Below are 22,864 nucleotides of genomic sequence, written 5' to 3'. Positions count from 1 at the left end.
ACATCAAATGGTACGTTTTTTTACGCCAGTGAATTTATAGTAGGTACACGTAATGAATTCTCATCGTAAAATACATCATTTGCAAAATTATTACGCAAATGTCTTTTATAACTTTTCCTGTGAATGTTGGTGCAACCGAGCTAAATGAACTGTCACTGTGGCAACAGCCTTTTGTTACTTTAACGATGCCATATTCTGTACCTCTTTAAACCGGAGCGTTTCATCTTAGATTATGTAATATCTCACAATAAAAGTATTGGTATCATTTACCAATCTATACTTATAATAAAACTGTACCTGGAATATTTCTGTACATTTAATATATTGTTTAATATTTGACCGGGGGATGTTTTATAATCGATACTGAGTCCAAAACAGATTTTTATTTAATTTTTGTCTGTCTGTCTGTCTGTCTCTCCGGGAATCACGTGAAAACTACCTTACAATTTTGAATGAAATTTGGTATAGTGGTAGCTGATATCCCGGGTCAAAATATAGGATACTTTTTATCCCGATAAACAATAAGTTCACTCCGGGAAATGGTATGAAATTTTTTATAAATTTTACTTTATATCTCCGTTTAATTTGCACCGATTTTAACAATTCTTTTTTGCTTGACAGTGTATACTAATGTATTTTAATAAGGATCTAATGAATATTGTCGGAAATGTGAAATAGAGTCAAGGACATAATTCTTCACAGGTAGCAGCAAGTCGCAAGGCATATGGGACAACGAACGAATGCATGCGTACCATCTTACTAATATTATAAATTTAAAAGTTTGTGTGGATAGATGTATGGATGGATGGATGTATGTTTGGATGGATAGATGGATGGATGTTTTGCGGACGAAGTTGCGCGGGTCCTATAGTATAATATAATAATGTTACGATTATTTTTACACGTAGGGTAGTACTGTGAACCACTATTAAATACTTATAATAGCTAATAAAAGTATTCGCACCCTAACAAACTAGTCAGTAGACAGAGGTAGGTACACTCAGGAAGGCGATAACATCGTCTTCCTGAGTGCCGAGAGAGAAAGGTGCCAAATTGGTGCATGGAAAGTATGTGACGTGTGTAAACTTTTTGCTTTACCAAAATAAATATTTTTATTCTAGTGTAGCGGGCTAACCTGTCAGGGAGTATGGCAGTTATATTTAACCCATACCTAGCCGGCTACCCTAGGGCCCTAATCGGACTCTATGCGACATCGCACCGGAACGCTAAATTGCTTAGCAGCACGCTCTTTTAGGTAGGGTGGTAACTTGCACAATTCACTGTTGCATTCCACTCACAGGAATTTTCTATAATGCCACATCCTGTTGCTAGCTAGAAGCGACACGTGTGGACGACAGGAAGTTTTTGCGTGACAAAATCGTTTGCAGCCTAACAAACTACTTCCGCTAAATAAATAAATAAATATACTACGACAATACACACATGCGACGACCCAAAGTAAGCATAGCTTGTGATATGGGTACTAAGATGACTGATGAATCATTATAAAATGAATAATATACATAAATACTTATTATATATAGATAAACACCCAGACACTGAAAAACATTCATGTTCATCACACAAACATTGTCCAGTTGTGGGAATCGAACCCACGGCCTTGGCTCAGAAAGCAGGGTCGCTGCCCACTGCGCCAATCGGCCGTCTAAAATAGAAGTAAACTCAGGATTCGAGGACAAATGACAGGGCATAGGGCTTTATACAAGTGATAAACGACTAAGACACCGGGAGGTATCTTTGCATCCTTCGAGTCCACGTAGGACTGAGGTGCATCGATAAGTGCAGTCGTATTTATATATACAAAATACCCTCCAAATCAAATATAATTGTAATGGTTTCTTGAAAACTATCTATTAACTATTTAATAAAATATCTGGCAAATATGAATTTATAATTATTAAAATTATTTACCCACTTTATAAATTTATTGTAACATTAGAATTTTTTTTCTTTTAGCTGCCACGTGCAGAGCAGAGCATGCATGGAGGTGGACGAAACAACACCATAGACAAAGCAGAACAACGAAAAGCTAACTGGTCTCCCCAGCAACGCTACTGGAGACACTCAGCAACCCAGCCGGCTACTAGGTTTCTGGAGTGAGCTAGATTGCTGGAGTAAAAGATCTAATGAGAACAGGTTCTCTACGTACAACATACGAGTGCGGCAAGCGACCCAGTAGCAGATGAAGAGGAATCATTCCAGCCCAATCACAATATGTTATATTGTGCTAACTAAGGGTGAATTTCATGACAAATATCGTATAGCAGCTGGTACTCTAAAAGACTAAATGGTAATTATAAAAATGTTAGAAGTTCAACCTCCACAATTATTATTGTTTGTACTTCTTAATTTTATATGTATTTATATAAATATTTGTAGGCTGAAATATTTTATAGTAATGTCTCTTCGGTTGTGTTTTTTACTAAATAAATAAATAATATTGCATCGAAACTACATCCAAAGATTTTTCAATAATCATTTCAAGAAAAACGATAGAATTTTATTTATGTCCAACATCTTTCTTTATGAAATTCTTATCTGTTAGGAAAGTAAAAACAAAAATATAGTATTTTTTTTTATGTTTATAGACGAGCGCTTGACTGCAATCACACCTGATGGTAAGCGATGATGTAGCCTAAGGTGTAGCGCGCTTGCCTAGAAGATGCCTATTCACTTTTGATTCGAAGGTACTCATATTGTAGGCACTGGGGAAAATGGAAGGGCATTCCCGATCCTAGCGGTGAGGATCAGAAACGAAGATGCCAAGCGCTTCGTACGCGTCCGCGGTATATTGACCACGTAGGGATGCAGATCCTAACGCTGCCTCGCGGTTCGATGGTAAAATGACGAGGGGGGAACGAGATCAAATAGTTCTAGTAACGGCATTATTTATTTTTAATGGGAGAAACCAATCCAAAATTCAACCTGAATCAAATACCAAAAAGATACGTTGCCTTCAAGATGTCGGGATACAATGCCTTTAGTCTATGTATCGTCATATAAAAAGCCTTGTCAATCGATTGCTGCGTGAAAGAAGGATAGACCAATAAACGCACTTCCAAACTTACCAATAAACACAATACTAAGGATAACAATTAGAACTTGTTTTAAACTATTTACTTCAATAATGAAAGTTCAATACCTACAGCTAAAGCGGAAGTAAAGGCGGACATTCATTTTCTAACATAGAACCTGAGCTAGGAAATAGAGGAAAAAAACCCTACAGGAATGAAAAATGTAGCAACAAGACGGTAAATGTCGTGGCGTGGAGCGCCTTCACCGCTTTGTGCTTCGGATAAGCTGTCTCGGCATTTTAAAATTTCTTGCCCACTTTCTTTCTTGCTCGCCACGAGCATCATATATTTTGCTGTGGCGTCAACTAAATTCTTAAGTTATAAATTGCCAAGTTTATTTTCTTCCCTTAATAAACTGTATTTACTTTTCTTGGCATGATGTTTCAAGATTCTAAATTTATTTTATTAAAGATTAGTGACTATGTTTAAGTTATGGAAGGGGTTTGCCAGTTTTATAAAGTAAGTGATTTTTGAGGTAAAGTCCGTAAATTTCGGATCAGCTGGCAGATCTTGTTATCTTAAACAAAGAGAATTCAAAATAGACACTTGAACTTTTAGATTTTTAAATGACGGCAAGTAAATGAGCTATAGAGACGGCTCTTTTCCAGAGGTAGGGAGTGTTTTAGTCAGCAGGTAAGAACCAATGGAGTGGGTATGCTCAACTCCTCAAGGTATTCATGAAAATTCCCTTCCATAAAAAAGTGATTGTCAGTAGTGTCGCGTAATACATACATAGCCCGCCCAATTTTTTTAATAATATAAGACAAGGGCTGGGTTTTGGTGTCATTTTTCATTTTTCATTTTCATTTTTCTACCGTTTATGATCATCAAAGCAAAACTGGTCAAAAACTGGCTACACCGGGTGACGGCAAATAGCGGACTTAATTATAATTGCCGCAATAGTTCCACATGTCATAATATCTCAGATAGACTGGATCTTCCATAAAGGCTATGCCAAAACATGTCGAAAACCCTGTGAATGCCAGTTGTTGATGATAATCAGCTGCCTATCACCGCAACTAATTTAGCAGGTCTAGCAGTAGTGCCATCTCTTTTATTATTCTCTTTGTGGAAAACCGTAGTACTATTTTTAGACATGCCAGTTTAGCAATACATATTTAGTGATTTTTGTCCTACAGAATTGGCACCAATGTTGATGTTCAACTTTAAAAGACAAATGTTTTCTACAAATTGATTCTAGCGCGTATCAGTCTCTGGAAGTGAAGTTGCACTCCGCAGCGGATAAAACAGAGAAATGTTTTCCAGATGCACTTCAAGCGATGGATGCGATTTACAATCTCCTGTGAGAATTCCTTAATATTGACAATGGTGGTAGTTCTGTTGCACACAAATCTCTAAACGAATTGGCAGGTCACAAAGTAGAGCTGTTGTTATCACAACATTCTTTGAGAACGAGACTTGTGAACGAACGTGTGCGTCTCGTGATGCCCAACATAAATGATAACTTAAACTAATCTTCGTTGAACTATTTCTTATTGAAATTGTTTAACTCGAAGAGAGAGGGGGAAAATTCTGACCGAAATACAGCTAACGCGGTTGGTTAGACTGAGAGAGCCAGCCTATCGCTGCCGTATGCGTGAGAGAAAGGTAAGCCAGTCACTCGCGCCGTAACGCGTTACGTAACGAAGCGGTTTACCCTCCAATAATAAGTAATCCCTTCTATAAATATCAATCAAATTGAAAATCTTCATATTCAATCCTAAAGTTACAATTTCCATACTTATCGACAAGAAAGAGTTTGAAACATATATCACTACTAAGTGTAATCTTAATATTTTTACAAATATGTATGTACTGTAGTTAACGGATAAACTGAAAAATTACTTAATCGATTTTAAATCTTCTTCCGCCTGTATCTTTATTTTATTTAAGTTATTGTAAGATTTCATTCTGAAAAAAATTTTTTAAATTCAACTCAATCGTCATCGTCACTATGTTTAGCCTACGTATTATATAACAGCGATATCAGCTGTCTCTGTTCTAAAGTTTAGTAAAATTGGTTTAAACGTGGAGTGCATCCGAACAAACATACTCACATTTATAGTAAGTAATACTCAAGGGAGTAGGGATTGGAGGTGAGGTACAACAAAGAGTGTTTGAGAAGCAATTATGATTAACGATATGAAAATGCGTTAAGAGCGCCAGGTTAAGTGTGGGCTTACAAACGTCGACTGAGACTTCCGGCTCTTAATTCAAGTGCCAACGAGTTCCGACGATCTCATACAAAATCCATTACCCACAAGCGTTGCTGAGATTTTCGCATAGCAAAGTAGCGCTAGTTTGTTTTCAACTCCAAAATAGTTATAAACTCATCATCGCTCATCGAGAAAATTTTAGTTTGGTGGTAATTAAAATTTAATTAATGTCTATCAAGTTAAGGTAGTCTATCCCTCCGTGAAAAATTTAAAGAAATAAAAGGTATACTTACGGTAGCCTCACAATATATTTATAGCAATATAGTATTTGTAAGACAACATATTAGTTTTTATAAACAAAAAGTGGATATAAACAGTCGACTTACAAGAAATGGTCATAAATTAGTGACATCTGCATATCGTCTGCGAAAGGTGCAGAAGTCATTTGTGGGATTGAGTATACGCTTTTATAATATGATTCCTAAGTTAATTTTGGACCTACCAATGCATAAGTTTAAAGAATGTGTTAAAACATACAGCGAGGTTATTACACAATTGATGAGTTTCTTAATGACAAGGTTGCTTGGAAGCATCCGGCGCCGCTTTCATCTCTCACAAGATAGAAAAATGAATGTTAAAATGTAAAATGTAAATTTTTGATGTTGGAAAAGAGCAACTGCTGAGTTTCTTGCCGGCTTCTTCTCGATAGAATCTGCCTGCCGAACCGGTGATAGAGTCACTACACACGGACAGACTTGACGTTTCAAAAGTGCTTGTATTAGGCCTACTTGAAATAAATGATTTTGAATTTTGAATTTAATACACAGAGGAGGAGTCTTGTTTTTTTACAAACAATCTATTGATGTGTCGATATCAGGTAGGTACTATACTCATCGATGGCAGATTTCTTTAGCATATACCTTCGGTGACGGAAAACAGATTCAACGGAATCCTATGAAAGCAACTGAGCCTCGACTGTCCATCTGTCTGCCAGCGGGCTGTTAACTTAACAACTAAAGAGTTGAAATTTTCTCGGAAATGGTATTTGTATTGCCACTATAACATAAATAAATACAAGAAATGTCGCTTACTATCATCAAAGACCATTTGAACAGCTTGCGTCTTCTACTCACGTTTGTAAATATAAGTGGGAGGTCCCGGGTTCCACGGCAGGAGAAATTTAGGAATTTATAATTTCTAAATTTTCTCTGTTCTGGTCTGGTGGGAGGCTTCTGCCGTGGCTAGTTAGCACCGCCGACACCGACACCGACAAAGACTCGCTGCTAAGCGATTTATCGTTCCGGTAGAAACCGATTAGAGGTATAGGTTTAATATTATAACTGCCATACCCCGAACAGTTTAGCCCGTTACCATTTTAGACTCCATCAGCACTTACCAGCTCGTGAGGTTGCAGTCAAGAGCTAACTTGTAGTGGACTAAAAAAAACTTACATAAGCTCACTTCCCTCCTTCACTAGACTTCTTCAGATTTTTTGAACAAATACGAAAGAGCTATTAAAGCATAAACATGGACAAGCGAAATCTGTGAACCTGTTACTTTATCCCTTTAAATTCACAGCCGGGCCCAGGATTTTCAATCTCAGGAAATGTAGCCATTAGGACAATGCGTCACCGCCGAGAGTCGTGCGGGGCAGGGCCTTGAGGCGACCCCGAATCATTGAACAATTTGAATAATACATGAAACCCTTGCCACCGGCTTATACACCGGGCATGACAAGATTTAGCATTGGGCTCGTACTGCGGTGCGTTACATAAGAGCAAAAACAAATGGTTAACCTCGAAACAAAATGAGCAGAGATTTAGATAAAACCTTTGCTAAAGACACTTCTTAAATTTAAAAAAAGAATTGAATTTTTGTCATAATATTTCAATCTCTATAGCGTAATTATACTATAGATAGATAATAATAAAAATGTACGAGAGTAAATTATAATTAGCTCTCGTACATATTATTACTATCCATCTAAAATCGGGATCGCGAGCGTCAGACCTATACTTTTCCGTGGATCATTAAATTGTATGTATGTAAGCAGAACGTAGGGTCCTAACCACGGTCAGTAGGTTGCTGTAAAGAGCAAGTTCACAGTAGGTACAACAAGCAAAACACTTACGTGCGGAAAACGACCCAGTCCGAAGAAGAAGTACGTTAGCACTATAGAAATCTATAGTAAAATAATGCTGTATTTCTTGTATTTTATTTTTGTAACGTCATTCCATAGCAACAGTTACAGTTTACCGACTGGATCATTTAGCGAATCACGTATTTTAGAGTGGATGGAAAAGTGTCCCTGGAATGTCTGAGAATTCACGATAAAGAACTTTTTAGTACGTGTTCCATTTCTTAACATGTAAAATCGAAAGACTCTGTGGTTATGTCCAGGTGTCAAGTTACAACTTGACTGCAATCTCACCCAGTGGTAAGTGATTTATTTTTTTAATTTTATATTTTCAGTTATAATTACTACAATAAGATTTTTTACAAAAAAAATTACTGACGGGATCTGCTCTCTTATAATACGTAGCGGACTAATAGCGGACTAACCTGTTGTATGGAGCACATACCTCTAATCTTCTACTATACGACATCATATCGGGATGCTATATCGCTGGGCGATAAGTCTTTTTTGGAAGGGTTGTAGCCAAGGCCGAAGCCTCCTACTAGAGCTGACCAAAAACCTATATGTATATTCCCCTTATAACGAATAATCTGCTAGATTTTAATAACTATGTTTATTATATAATAGAGATCAGTTTGGTAAAGTAACTCTGTCATCTCAGAATTTTGTGTCAGGTACAAAAACTCATCTTCGAAAACGTTACTGTATAAGTTATTCATCAAAACATACTCCAAATGTTTGTGATCATCTCTTCCGTGATGTGATTGCTTGAGATAAACCAATTTGTCATGCAATGCGGAAGTAGGTACACGACACGTAAATACCTTGCGAGTGAAGACGCAAGGTGCAAAGCATTCGTTCCGCTTACTTGACACTAAGGAATTAAATTTTTCATGTACCGAACAGTTTTCCTTTAAATCTCATTTTGTTTAGAACTTCGATTTCCTTTCCTTTTCTATCCTAACACACAAAGCTCTAGTAGCTTCTTAATATCATATTATTTTTGAAGACGCCGCGAAAAAAATAATGAATCAAATTTTTTTGTAAACCTGATCCATTTTGTTTCAAGAATGTATATAAAAACGATATGTTTTTAATAGACAAAAATTATGGCGGTTAATTAAATATTTTTTTTATCTAAAAATATAAATATGTAACTCATAAATTATTACTATTGGCTTTGCCTGAAATAAAGACATTATTTTTATTATAAAATTACTTTTAAAGTAACAACAATATAAAGTTGGTTTTTCTCTAAATAAACGTTTTTGACATAAACTCTTTTTCCCGAGAAGTCTTCAAGTTTATGATCAAGGTATGATGTTGTTTACCAATTAAAAAAACCATAATATTCTAAACGAACTATAATCCATATTACAAAAAAATTTCGATTACTGTTTATATTTATGTCTGATTCATAAAACTTTCATGTCTCATTTATAAAGTTTTTGTTATAAAACACCATTTTAAACTTGCTTTCTAAAGAGATTCTGGAGGAGGAAAATGGATACGAAGCTAGTATTCACGCTTATCTTACGCTGTTTCAAGGGCTTGCAAGACAAAGCAAGCTTTATTCAACAGGTTTTCCTTCTTGAACGTCAATGATACAAGTTTCTTAGCACAATACTCTGCCTCTACTGGATGTCTGAATGGTGCCGATTTTGTTTTTTATAATTATACCAAAGTAGGTGACCAGTTCTTGAATCTCTAGGTTCTTAAATGCTCTCTAGTCTCCAGTCAAAGAAAAATTCAAAGTCAAATAGTTATTTATATCAATAGGGACAAAGATGGCACTTTTGATGCGTACTTTACATAAAACAATGTGGGCATGGTACCTAGTGAGATGTTGGAGACAACTACATTCGTACACTTAAAACTAAAGCTACAAAGGTTCCAAACCCGCTTTGCGAATTGGCCCACAAACATAGCCGTGAAGCCCTACGATCTTCTAGAATATGTACCTCGTTGCCTATTTACCTTTATGAATTATTAAAAGCAATTTAAAATGCGTAACCGTAAGTATGCCTAACTAATAGAGTTACATCTTTGTTCCCATTGCTGTGGAGACCCTGGGGCCATGGAGTCTAAGTGCAATGAAATAATTGCAAGACCTTACAGTGCGGTGGTTTTCCGCATCCGGTGACAAAAGGAGCCAGCTCATTTTTTGCGCCAAGAATCCTGGCTGGCCTGGCTGTCCAGTGCGGAAATAAAGCCAGCATTATTGGCACTATATTACGCGGACATGACCATTAAAGTAATTATCCCTACTTATAACATTATAAATGTCAATGTAAGTTTGTCTGTTATGCTTTCACGCAAAAACTAACTACCGATCCTCATGAAACTTTGTACACATATTCTTGGAAGTGTTAGAAGTAATATAGGATACTTTTTATCCCGACATTAAGCTCGGTTCCTTTGGGAGAGGGGATGAGTGTTTGATGATTTCCGACAAATTATAACCAATTTAAATAATTATTTTTGTACTTTAGAGGTATATGTGTTTAATTTTGCCAAAACTGTGGTTGGAGATAGAGGACAGAACTCCTCAGCGGACAGCAGCAAACCCCTTATTTAGACTTAGCGATACTGAATACTTAATTTTTTTCTAGAACTACAACTAAATTTAATGTCACATCAAAAAACAAACGCAGACGAAGTCGCGGGCAACAGCTAGGTTTTTTTTTTTTTTTTTTTTTTTTTATTTGGAAAACAAACAGCTATAAATAAATTTCTACAATGGATAAACTTAATTATAGATCTTACACAAGCCAATAAAGTTTTCACTATTAATTAAAATTATCATAATGATACGGGAGTTTGAACTTATACTAAGTAATACTAGTTACAATAAGTTAATAACGCAAAAATGATTGCTCAATTACAAAAAGTTAGTCTCAGAAAAAACACACATTCAAGTGCATTTTTTGATAGCAGATACAAACTTTCCATACTTATAATAAAATTGGTCTATATGTTGATACTTATTATTGTAAATATCACATGTTCTCATAATAAATCTGTTCCGGCTATAATTGGTCTTAGCACGTGGGAGAAGGTACGTATTCATTTTACGATTAGTACGTTTGTCGGATTTGGGAACACAAAATTTTATTTTATTTGTCAGATATTGGCAATCGATTAGGCCGTTTATTATTTTGTACAAAAAAATCTGATCTTTGTGTGATCTTCTAAGTTGTAAAGAGTTTAATTTTGTAGGGTCAAAGGAATTAAATCTTTTACTAACACACTTAAAAAATTTACGCTGAATGCTCTCTATCATATCCACGTGAATGGCGTAATGCGGATTCCAAGCAATGGAAGCATATTCTAGGTGGGATCTTACGAGTGAGTTGAAAAGTAAAATGAGTGTATTTGGGTTCTTAAAATCAATAGTCTGACGCAAAACAAAACCAAGCATTCTATAAGCTTTATTACGAATAATATTCAGATGAGGTTCAAACGATAATCGACTATCCAACTGGACTCCCAGGTCTCTTACCTCATTATAGTTATATAGTTTAGTTATAAGTTAATGGTAAAAATTTAAAGAAATGTTGCACATTATGAAGTTAAATTGTCAATGCAAATTTTCCAATCATGCGGCATTTTTCAAGCGTTACAATCAAATTTGCCTACCCAAATTTTTGTACATGCAGAAATGCACCTGTGTCCGTAGGCCAAATATTGTCGTCGTCTGTTCACCCATTCAAATTTATTCACGAGTTAGGTGATTCTCCAGCCAGCGGGTTCTATCGCTTGACTAGAATCACGTTACCCATACATTAGACTTTTATAGCGGTCGTATTTTTTTGGTTAAACAAAAAGGAAAGAAATTACTACTACCAAATGGGCTTGGATATTTTTCTGTATTTATGTATTTAAAACTCTTCAAGTTTGCATACAAACACAAGTGGAACCTGTAAAACTTTAAGGTTGACTTTATTTTAAGATTTTTATATAACATAATACTAGTGGACCCCAGCGCCATCTGTCGGTCTGATTTGTGAATCTAAACCATTCAGGGTGCCACCCAAACGCATACAAAAAAAATTATTCAATTTGCTGCCTGATGCAAATAAACAAAACTATGAGTATAAAGCATCACATAAGGGTAAGTATAAGATATACATACGCTAAACAAATCTGCATACGAAAACCGATGTAGCCTATTCAATTTTACTTAAACTTAAATTACTCTTACCAATACTTGTAAATATATATATATATTGTTAGAAATAAAGTTTCGCCAAGCAACAAGGCAGGCGTGCTCCCTATATAAGGCAGTTGACAACGATCAAGCGGCCATTACCTTGTCAGTCGTCGAACGTTCAACATTGTGCCTCTGCCATTTATTCTGTCAATTTTGTTATTTTAAATTATTTGTTATCTTTGATTTAATAAAACTAATTGTATAGTGTTTTGGGTAATTGTTTCTTTTTTTTTTAGTCAATTTAATAAAACGTTTCTAAGATCAGAAGTGGGATTCGAAGGCCTTTTTCCGCTTGATAATCATCCCTGATTTTATAAATTCAGTGTTTTAATTAATTTCGGTTGGTTAAAATTTAGTGAGATTACAATTTAAGTGGTTGGGCAGAGTCATAATGTCGTCAGACGCTAAGAAAAGTAGAAGCAAAGGGAGACGCACACGATCTCCCACATCTAATAAACACTTGGAGGAGATCCTTAAAAAACTACAGGTACTTGAAGAACGATCGCTTGCGTATGCTGTTCCAAGAGCCGCTGCGGGGACTAGCGCGGGTACCGACTCGCGACCCGCATCGATGACCAGCGTGGAGCCTAGCCGGGCTCTGGTGCCTAACTCGCCACTGCGAGCCTCGCCATCCTCCGAGAGGACGGAGCTTAACCATGCTCTTTCCATACCGAACACGCCAAGGACAGCCGCGGCGCCTGCCACGCTGCTTAGCCACCCGCTGCTACCGGCGCAAGCACCGAAACCTGCAGAAACGGGGCGCGAGATCGCCGCCGCACCACAGCTGGTTCAAAGTGATATGAAAAGCGCTGCCGAGCGTTTGTTGGACGCCATAAGCTCGTTGCCGGTGAGATCAAACCAATACTTTATTTCTGATTTTGACCCGAGTGTTCATGACGTCGACACGTGGTGTTGTGAAGTAGATAAAGCTCGTTATTTAAACCACTGGGAAGATAGTGAGTGCCTTGCTCGCGTAGGTCGTTGTCTTAAGGGTGAAGCTCGCTTATGGCTTAGCGAATGGACTAGCACAACACGCACCTGGTCTAATTTCAAACTCGAATTAAATACATTGTGCCCACGGTCAGTCGACGTCGCGAACATTCTATATTCTGTTATGTGTACAGAGTCTGACAAATTTTCCACCTATGCTGAATATGCACGTAAATCTTTATTAAAACTTCGTATTGTTAAAGGGTTAAGCAGTGAACTATTAACTGCGATTGTTATACGTGGCATTACTGATCCACATATTCGTGCATCCGCTATGAATGCTAAGTTAACACCAGAGAGCGTAGTGGAATATTTGTCAAACTATGTAAAATGTGGGGTGTCGCATTTCAATTTCCACAGGAAAAACTATTTTCAAAACACTTCTAGTCGAACTAATAATTCTAATCGTAGCTTATCAAAACGTCAATATCGTGACCTATCGCAATACAAGTGCTTCGAATGCAACTCTACCGGGCACAAACGGTCCTTTTGTCCAAAAAAACGTAAAATAGATTCAGATAAATTGCAAACTGAAAAAAGTGCAGGTAGTTCAATAACAATGAAACAACAAATCGAAAAGTGCGGATATTGTAAAAAGCTAGGGCACTCTGAAAATCAGTGTTTTGCCAAAGAACGCGTTAGAAATAATAGCAATGTTAATTTTTGTCGCGAAAATGAGGGTGAGCATAAAAACCCCGACGTAGTAACTGCTGTTATTTCAAATATACCCGTTGATGTTCTTATTGATAGTGGTTCGAGTGTTTCGTTAATGAGTTCAGATCTAGTTAAATATTTCTCGTGTCAGATAAAACCAGCTTGTCAATTACTTTGCGGATTAGGAGGTACGGAAATCGTAGCTAAATCTTTCGTTACGTTGCCAATACAAATGAATGATATTACGTTAGAAGTAGATTTTTATATCATTGACAAAAGTCATTTAAATGTCCCCGTAATCATTGGCACCGATGTTTTAAATAGAAAAGGCGTTGCGTATATACGAACTGGTGATAAACAGTGTCTTGTCCATAGTAGTGCATTTGTGAGTCATGTTGTGCAGGTGGATACAGTGCCACTTTTAGAAAAAATATCAACACCTGTTGTTGGGCAAAATAAAGAGCGGTTACTAGGCGTGTTGACTAAGTACTGTGCGTATTTTTTAACCGGTACTGCGACGACCACAGTAAAAGGTAGTGAAATGGAAATTAAATTATCAAGTGACGTTCCGATATATTACCGACCTTACAAATTATCCCATGATGAGAAGTTACGCGTTAGAATTATAATTAAAGATCTTTTGGAAAAGGGAATAATTCGTGAATCCGAATCAGAGTATGCGAGCCCGATCTTACTCGTTAAAAAGAAAGACGGCTCTGATAGAATGGTAGTTGACTATAGGGCTTTAAATCAGATTACAGTGAAAATCAGACATCCTCTTCCTTTAATTAATGATCATGTAGACATGCTTGGTAATGCTAAATGTTTTAGTGCCTTAGATATGGTATCTGGTTTCCACCAGCTACGCGTTAGTGAGAGTTCTATTCACAAAACTGCATTTATTACGCCTGAAGGACATTATGAATACTGCAAGATGCCTTATGGCCTTGCTAATGCTCCTGTTATCTACCAAAGAACTATAAGTAAAACTTTAAAATCTTTTATTGAATCTGGCAAAGTTCTTGTGTATATTGATGACGTACTAATACTGACTGACACACTTGAAGAAAATCTTATCTTACTTGATGCGGTATTAAAAACTTTAACTGAAGCCGGTTTCTCGATTAATTTAAAAAAATGCACTTTCCTAACTAATGAAATCGAATATTTAGGTAGGATTATTAGTGGAGGTCAGGTACGACCGAGCGAATACAAAATTGAAGCTTTAGTTAAATCACCGAGACCGAGTAACGTCAAACAGGTTCGCCAATTCCTGGGGTTAGCAGGTTACTTTCGCCGGTATATACCCGGTTATGCATTGAAGACTGCTTGCATAGCTGCTTTAACTAGAAAGGGTGTTGTTTTCAATTGGACTGATAAACAAGAAAAGGCGAGACAGGATATTATTTCTCATTTAACTGGTGAACCTGTACTGGCAATATTCGATCCGGAATTACAAACGGAATTACATACGGACGCGAGTTCGATAGGTTACGGCGGTATATTAATGCAAATACATAAAGACGGTCGTAAGCGAGTTATTGCGTATTTTAGTAAATTAACTGCAGGGGCGGAATCTAAATATCACAGCTACGAGTTGGAGACCTTAGCCGTTGTCAAGTCATTACAACATTTTCGTCAATATCTTATTGGTAAACATTTTACAATAATAACTGATTGTAATGCTTTAAAACTGACTCAACGCAAGAAAGATCTCCAACCCAGAGTTGCGCGTTGGTGGATCTATATGCAAGATTTTGATTTCGTGTTAGAATATCGTAAAGGTAGTCTGATGTCGCACGTAGATTATTTAAGTCGAAATCCGGTTAATGTTATTAATGCTGTTCAGAAACCTCTTAATTGGGCACAGGTAGCTCAGGCATGAGGAGACTTTGACTTTAATAGAAAAGTTAAATAATGGAGAACTAGATTCAAGTCGTTATATCAAACGTAATGATCTTTTGTATTACAAGTACGAAGTTACAGGTGAGCGAGAGCGCTTCTTATGTTATGTCCCCAAAGCATTTCGTTTGAGCCTATTGCGTGTGTTCCACGACGAACATGAGCACTTAGGGATAGATAAAACTATTGATTTGATACTCAAACACTTCTGGTTTCCGGGCTTAAGGCAGTTCGTTATTAAGTACATAACGCATTGTGTGGTGTGTATATCGCATAAACAAATACCCCGTGCGCCTTTGCAACCAATTTCCTCGTGGGAAAAGGTTCCCGTTCCTTTCGATACGATACATGCTGATGTACTCGGACCGTTGAGAGAATGTAATGGTTTTAAATATGTGCTCATAATAGTTGATGCGTATACTAAGTACTGTTTGTTGTATAACTTATATAGACAAGACTGTGAAGAGTTAAAACGAGTAATAACTCAGACGATTTCTTTATTTGGCACTTTTAAACGATTAGTGTGTGATCGAAGCCGAATGTTTGATAACCGCGAGTTTATTGATTGGCTAACCGATTTTGGCATTAAAGTGCATTTTATCACTCCTGAAATGCACCAAGAAAATGGGCAGGTTGAAAGATATTGTCGCACTGTTTTGGACATGATTAGAGTTGAGGTTAATAATAACGACAAGGAATGGTCTAAAGTGTTGTGGAAATTACAGTTGGTACTTAACATTACAAAGCATAAAACTACGCAATACTCCGCGTTAAACCTTTTAGTTGGTATAGAATCCACTACGCCGGTGGTTAATTCCTTAATAAGGGAAGTAACTTGCGAGGGTTCAAATCCTAATAGGGAAGCAATACGCGAGTTACGGAGGCAACGTGCAGACGAATTAATAAATAAAAATAAAGACCAACAAGACGCTTATGTTAATAAAAATAGAAACCCTCCCAAAAGGTTCCAAACTAACGATTTAGTTTTTGTTATTAAAAGATCCCAAAGTACCGGGAAATTAGATTGTGGCATGCGAGGTCCATATAAAGTTATTAAAGTTCTGCCTAACGATAGGTACGAACTTAAACTGTTAGCTGGTTCGTTTGGCAAGACCAGCCAGGCAGCTGCTGGGTACATGGTTTTGTGGCGTGGTGAATGGACACCCGACACTTGTGCTAGTTTTTTTGAAAGTTAGTGGTAACTTTCTGTTGTTTGAGCTTCATTTGCACCCATTATCTGCTTATATTTTTGTCTATGTACCAAACAATTACATTATGTTCTGCTGTTAATTTGTTTTGTGATGTGTTCCTGGAACAGACCCATGTAAATCCTGAGTGCACATGGTTTTGGGGTGACCTTGACACATAGTTACTGTAACCTGTATCAATGAGGGTCAGGTTTACAGGAGGTGACGAGGTTGATGTCGGTGGGGCCCACGCTGACTATAGACTGAGTGTAATTCCTGAGTGGGTATCGTGGATGACCTGCTGTAACTGATGTAAATCCTGTGCGCGCATGGTATTCGGTGTGGGAATAGACCCGTGTAAAGCCTACTGTGTTATGTGTGTACTGTGGCCATAAAGGCTTGAAGTTGGTGTACGACTGTTAAGTTGCTGTATGCGACTTTGTAATTGTGTTGTTCGGTACATGGGCACAATTTATTATTCACTATTTTATTGTCTTTACTTACTTTTTGAATTGTGATTTGAAGACTGTGATCTTAACGTATTTTTAATTGCAGGTTTTGATGACGAAATAAGCCCCGTACCTAGTGTTAATGATGATTCGGATGCTGGTCCGTCACAGAGAGGCTAATGAGGAGGTCGCGAGGACGCTCCCATGTCAGGAGAGGCCGTGTTAGAAATAAAGTTTCGCCAAGCAACAAGGCAGGCGTGCTCCCTATATAAGGCAGTTGACAACGATCAAGCGGCCATTACCTTGTCAGTCGTCGAACGTTCAACATTGTGCCTCTGCCATTTATTCTGTCAATTTTGTTATTTTAAATTATTTGTTATCTTTGATTTAATAAAACTAATTGTATAGTGTTTTGGGTAATTGTTTCTTTTTTTTTTAGTCAATTTAATAAAACGTTTCTAAGAATATATATATATATATTTACAATATATTTAATATATTTACTTGTAAATATATATATATATATAAAACGATGGTGTTGCTAAATATAACTATTTTGATACTCGATTTTTGCAGTCTAGTTTCTATTATTAAATAATATCGTAATAAGTATTCATTATTGCATTATTTTTTTAAGGAAAAATGATATTTGAAGCATTGAAGCTTTCTTTGTTTAGAAAAAGGTTATTAAGACGTAATTATTCACGTTTATTATATGACTTGTATAAAGAAGCCCACGTTAATTTGAATTAACGAATGAATGAATGAAATTTGTTATGATGTTTATTTGTTATGTTGTTAATAAGTTGTTAGTTCATAATTCAATTCATGTGGAATACCACACAGATCTTCCAATACACTCTAAAGAATATTTACCATTCAAATAGGTCTGGTTTTCACGGAAAATAGACTTGGGATACTTGGGAAAATCATGGACGTTGGAATCATGGGCGAGCGCATTTTTTCTTTTAATTATCAACCCATTACGGACCCAGTACAGAGAACCAGTCTCCACTCAGACAGAGCCTGATAGACTACAACCTCAATCCTTTGAGAACATTGTGTCAGGCATGCAAATTTTCTCAAGATATTTTCCTTTACCGTTAAAGCAAGTGTTATTTGACTTTCTAAAAGACGAACGAATAATTGGAGGTAAGTACATGCCGGAGTTCAAACTCGGTCCCGCTGAAAGTCGCATCGATGTACTAACCACTAGATCACCGCTTCCCAACATATTAAGAAATATATGGGTTTAGAGGTATCCATCCATCCATTCCATCCATCAAGACCATTTATGTCCTTGACAGAAAACCTCTTAAATGGTTGCTTCCTTTTGAGTAAACGTAAGGTACGTTGTAATAATATCCACTCATAATTACAAAGGACTGTATATTAATTGATGTCAACATAAATTACCTACGAAACGGTTTTCCTCGTCGAGAATTCTGTCATAACAAATAAATACAACAAACTTAATAAGTAAGATTCACTGCGAACGGTAATTATTCAGGATTATTGTTTTATTTGTATACACTGTAAAATTATTAACTGCGTATTAGATGGATAAACAAGATCGTATACAATTTACCGTCTAAAACAAGATACTAAAAAGGTTATATTATACATAAAAAACACACAATATGTCATTGAAAAACTAGAGCTAACTCTCTGTAACTAAAGCAAATGGAAATATCCGCTTTAAATTAGTTTCTGGAAAAACTGTCATTTTCATTTCCGTTTCCATTTAGGAAAGTTTCTAGAGCAGAACACTCAATTATTGTAACTTTAAGAGTTGCCATGGACAGTTTACTTAGTTACTAATAAAAATAATGGCTTAAATGCAGTAAACAGCAGTATTTATAAGTTTACTAAGCGTACTAAAAATGTTATTTATACTATTATAGCATTATTTATTTTTTTACGATTTAAAAAAAAAAGTCCAGTTGGCTAGAGTTATTTAGGTATAGTTATGAGTTTAAGAGGTGATGTAAAACTTTTTTAAGTTCTTAATTTTTCATTATTGAGCTACAAACTACTTAATAGGAATACTAATTTATAAGAGTATTTTAATTTCTTAATAATCAACTTTCGAGGTATCTTAGATAAATATTTGTGGTCTTATGTCTGTGGTTATGGCTATGCTTAACCTAACTCCAATTTTGGTTAATTAACACTCCCTTACGAAAATCATCTTGGTTAACATGAAGGCATGTGCATAATCAACGCTTTACCGTCATAGTAAGCGAGTAATGAAAACGTTTTACAAATTGATCATTTGTAAAGCGGTTCTAAATTAGCATCAACAATACTTTACGTGGACAAATAGGTAACTGTACGTCCATATTACCACGGGATTCCGTGTGACAGGTAGTTCCACCATTATTGTCCCACACCTTGAAGCAATTTACCACCATTACAGAGCCCCATTGAAAAACATAATCGACTGGAAGACACCATATGGCCGCGGTGGCCGCCAACCATGTCCAAAGACATAAATGGGCAAGTTGTCGTCACAGATGGAATGCCATTGCGTCGGGGCAGCCTTGCCTCGCGGGGAGGGGGGTCCCTCCCGCGCAACCTGCGCCTCTGTCACACCTCGCATAGTGCCTCGCCCGCGCATGCCGAGCGATCATACGCGAGCGCGACGAACTGTTTATAAAAAAAAACTCTCGACTCCGATGCAAATAAAAGTGTAAACAAAATGAAATGACAGAAACATTCCAGTGGCATTCACTTAGACTTTAAATAATAAGGTAAACAGTGGATTATAGTACATTAAAAAAAATTCGCGAGTACTTGCTCTGCAAGGGCATTTGACAAGTCGGTGCAATTTATAAACAGTTATCATATAATTATTAGTGTTATATACGTTTTTTTAAAGTGGCAATGCTGTATTTATCATTTGCATCTTTATGAATCGATAGTAAGTATGAACCGGTCGTGCGCATTGCTTGTATAACAAACAAAAATAGATTGATCTAATTTTGTTGTCAAAAGAGCCTTTGTGAAGTTCGGAGCCTTTTCGAGTAAGGGTGACAAAGATAGTGAAGTGGCGAGTTAATGACATCATCCTGAAATATGTTCACACTCCGCCTACATCACACGTGTTTTAAGGTTGCACCGATTGCGTGTAATATATTTTAATGCGCAATCGTGAACGAGGTGCTTTGAAACAACTTTGCCATGTTTTAATAAATAATTATTGTTTTTATTACGCCTAGGTATGAATCAACTGCTATATATCTAGCAATATTATATGTCTAGCTTACTTTTTAAGTTGTTTTTAATACTCACTAAACCTTTAACTTTCGGAGTTATGTGCGTCTTTAACTCAAGCAATTCATCTAATTAAAAATATCACATGCAGTGAAGGAAAACGTCGTGAGGAATCCCGCATGCTTGAGAGTTCTCCATAATGTTCTCAAGGGTATGTGAGGTCCACCAATCCGCACTTGGCCAGAGTGGTGGACTACGGCTTTAAGACCCTCTCATTCTGATAGGATACCCGTTCTCAATAGTGGGCCGGTAATGGCTAAATCTAAATCTTTACCGAATCAGCTTACTATGCTTAACCATTTTTACAAAACTGTTTACACTTCCACAAAACTACTTTCGGAATAAGTTGACAAAATTTATTCTCTCCTGGCTGAGGCTGTCTTTTATCAGTCAGTCGTTTGAGGTAGCGATTAACAAATATAGTCATAGACGTACTTTGCTTCACTTAACTTCACTTCACTTAACATTTTCATACGTCTAAATTCAAATTACTTTTTCCTTTATAACTTAGTTGGGCACTCGTCCTATTTGCGATAAAAAGATAATGGGTAGACATAATATATCGTGCTCTTGGCCATACTGGTGTAAGAAGCCTAAATTTAAAATAGCTGGCAACTGACAAGCGACCTAATCATCAAATTTACGAATAGGCGTCTAGTGGTTAATAAGATTTCAATACTTTCTATAGAGAATACTATTTTATAAGCACTATAAATACAGCGGGCCGTTTTCAAAGCTATTATTAAAACATCAATACAAAAGCAAGGTCTTTGATGTAATTGACGTCAAAGTATTTCACCTGTAATAGTTTCGTTACCCGAAAAACGTTGAACCTAACTCATCTGCGACAAAGGACCCTAGAGATTGGAAATGTCAATCCAAAATAACTTCTTTTCACACCGCCAGTTTGGTTAAAAGATAAATGACGTTAATTAAAACTAAAATGAACATGTTGTTTGATATATATGTTGTATTCAACGATTATCATACCTGAATTTTGAAAGATTCTGTCCTTTAAAATGTCAAAAAGCCGGCCAGGTACAAGTCGTACTCGTCCATCTAGGGTTCCATAGAAGAAAATTATTAAAGTAAAGCGATAACGGTTTAATTGAAAATTTTATTAAAAACTTCCGGCATCTCAGAGTGAAAACAAGTTTAAAGTTTGGTTTTGATATCATATTCGTTCAATACAAACAAAAAACTATAACCAAACGTAATTAAAAAAAACTTTTCCTGATGAACCTCAAAACTAACTTTATAGGAGAGGTTTTGGGGTTCCTCTAAAGCTTAGACACACGTATATTACCTATGCTGATAAAAATATTCATCAGTTATCTTAGTACCCATAACACAAGCCAAGCTCACTTTAAGGGCGAGATGGCGAAGTGTATATTAAATAATATATTTGTGAGATTGATAAAAGCCACAGCCCCTAGTCCCCGGCAGCCCCGCTATTCCTGGCTCTGGCAGCGGCAGCGCTAGAGGAAAGCGGTCCAGGACCGTGTATTGTGGAACTCCCTACAAAAGACCTATGTCCAGCAGTGGACGTCGATTGGTTGACATGATGATGATGATGATATTAAATAAATAAATAAATTAATATTCTACGACAATACACACATCGCCATCTAGCCCCAAAGTAAGCGTAGCTTGTGTTATGGGTACTAAGATAGCTGATGAATATTTTTATGAATATAATACACATAAATACATATAATATACGGATAAATACCCAGCCACTGAAAAACATTCATGTTCATCACACAAGCATTTCTCACTGCGCCAATCGGCTGTCAAATATTGTCGTCGTAAATTTATTTATTTTATTTATTTTATTTGTAACCACAGAGAATAATAATATTTATAACATTTAAGTTGATTTTAATTTACCTATGTGATTATTAGTTCACTGTTTATTACCTTCACTAACTACAATTTTAAATCTAGATTCTAGATATACACTAGTTACCTACCTACAAACATTTTATAGTTTAATATCATAGATAAGACATTTTATAACGACACAGTGGGGGAAACTTTTTTATTAGTTTACGAACTAGCATCCATTGTTCTAAGTAACGCTTAATGATTTTGTACAAATTGTTGCACATGAGTTGTAATAGCGTAATAAATCACTTAGATGATGATTCATTTCGCTTCAAGATATAAATTATGAACTATTCCTTAGCTGGTATCTTTAATGTTTCACCGCTAAGTTATACGTAACTGTGATATACAAGTATATGTCATATAGTATAGTAGTATGTCATGATGTAGTCATCTCCATTTATTTCGAAGTGACTTTGAAAAACGTTTGGCAACTTTGTCATAGTAGGCTCTAGGTATGCAGTAGTAAGTGCTTTAGTCTTATAAGTGGGAGGTTGTGGGTTCGATCCCCGGCCGGGGCAATTAGGAAATTTATAATTTCCGAATGTTCTTTGCCATTTCTTTGACATTTATGATAAAATTCTTAAATTAGGCGGTATTTCCCCATAATTTATTCTCTTATTAATGCTAAATTTGCGTAAAACCATTATCTGTGATGTGCTTTTAATTAGATTTGCCTTCGTGTACGAAATCTAAATTGGCTCCAGGCTTTCAGGTAAAAGACTGTTTACGACGTTCGACCTCCTTTGTAAAGCCTTTGGAAGCATCGATTTTGTTATAACTGTGGTTATAATAGCAATCTTTGTAAAGACTCAGGTTTATTAGGAGGACATGTACTAGTCAAATTTTTTTTTTCTTTTTATAAAATAAATATACTACGACAAAATACCCATCGCCATTTAGCCCCAAAGTAAGCGT

The 22,864-nt window shown here is 36.3% G+C and overlaps 2 protein-coding genes across 4 annotated transcripts in view; one reads left to right on the top strand and one right to left on the bottom strand.

Moving 5' to 3' along the window:
- LOC120637664 (methylcrotonoyl-CoA carboxylase subunit alpha, mitochondrial) overlaps positions 1–22,864 on the bottom strand; it is a 328,715-nt gene that overhangs the window by 270,566 nt on the left and 35,285 nt on the right. The gene's annotated exons all lie outside the window — the stretch shown is intronic.
- The window catches only part of LOC120637660 (filamin-A), a 123,780-nt gene continuing 120,317 nt past the window's right edge, over positions 19,402–22,864 (top strand). For 2 of the 3 annotated variants that reach the window (XM_039909587.1, XM_039909585.1), the window contains exon 1: positions 19,402–19,536. The gene's annotated coding sequence lies outside the window, so the exon portion shown is untranslated. Of the gene's footprint in view, positions 19,707–22,864 lie in introns of all 3 variants that reach the window. The other variant, XM_039909586.1, reaches the window with a different exon arrangement.

The sequence above is a fragment of the Pararge aegeria genome, chromosome 4 (assembly GCF_905163445.1).
Source record: "Pararge aegeria chromosome 4, ilParAegt1.1, whole genome shotgun sequence".
In the NCBI taxonomy this organism is placed as follows: domain Eukaryota; kingdom Metazoa; phylum Arthropoda; class Insecta; order Lepidoptera; family Nymphalidae; genus Pararge; species Pararge aegeria.
This window is presented reverse-complemented; position numbering and strand designations above follow the sequence as displayed.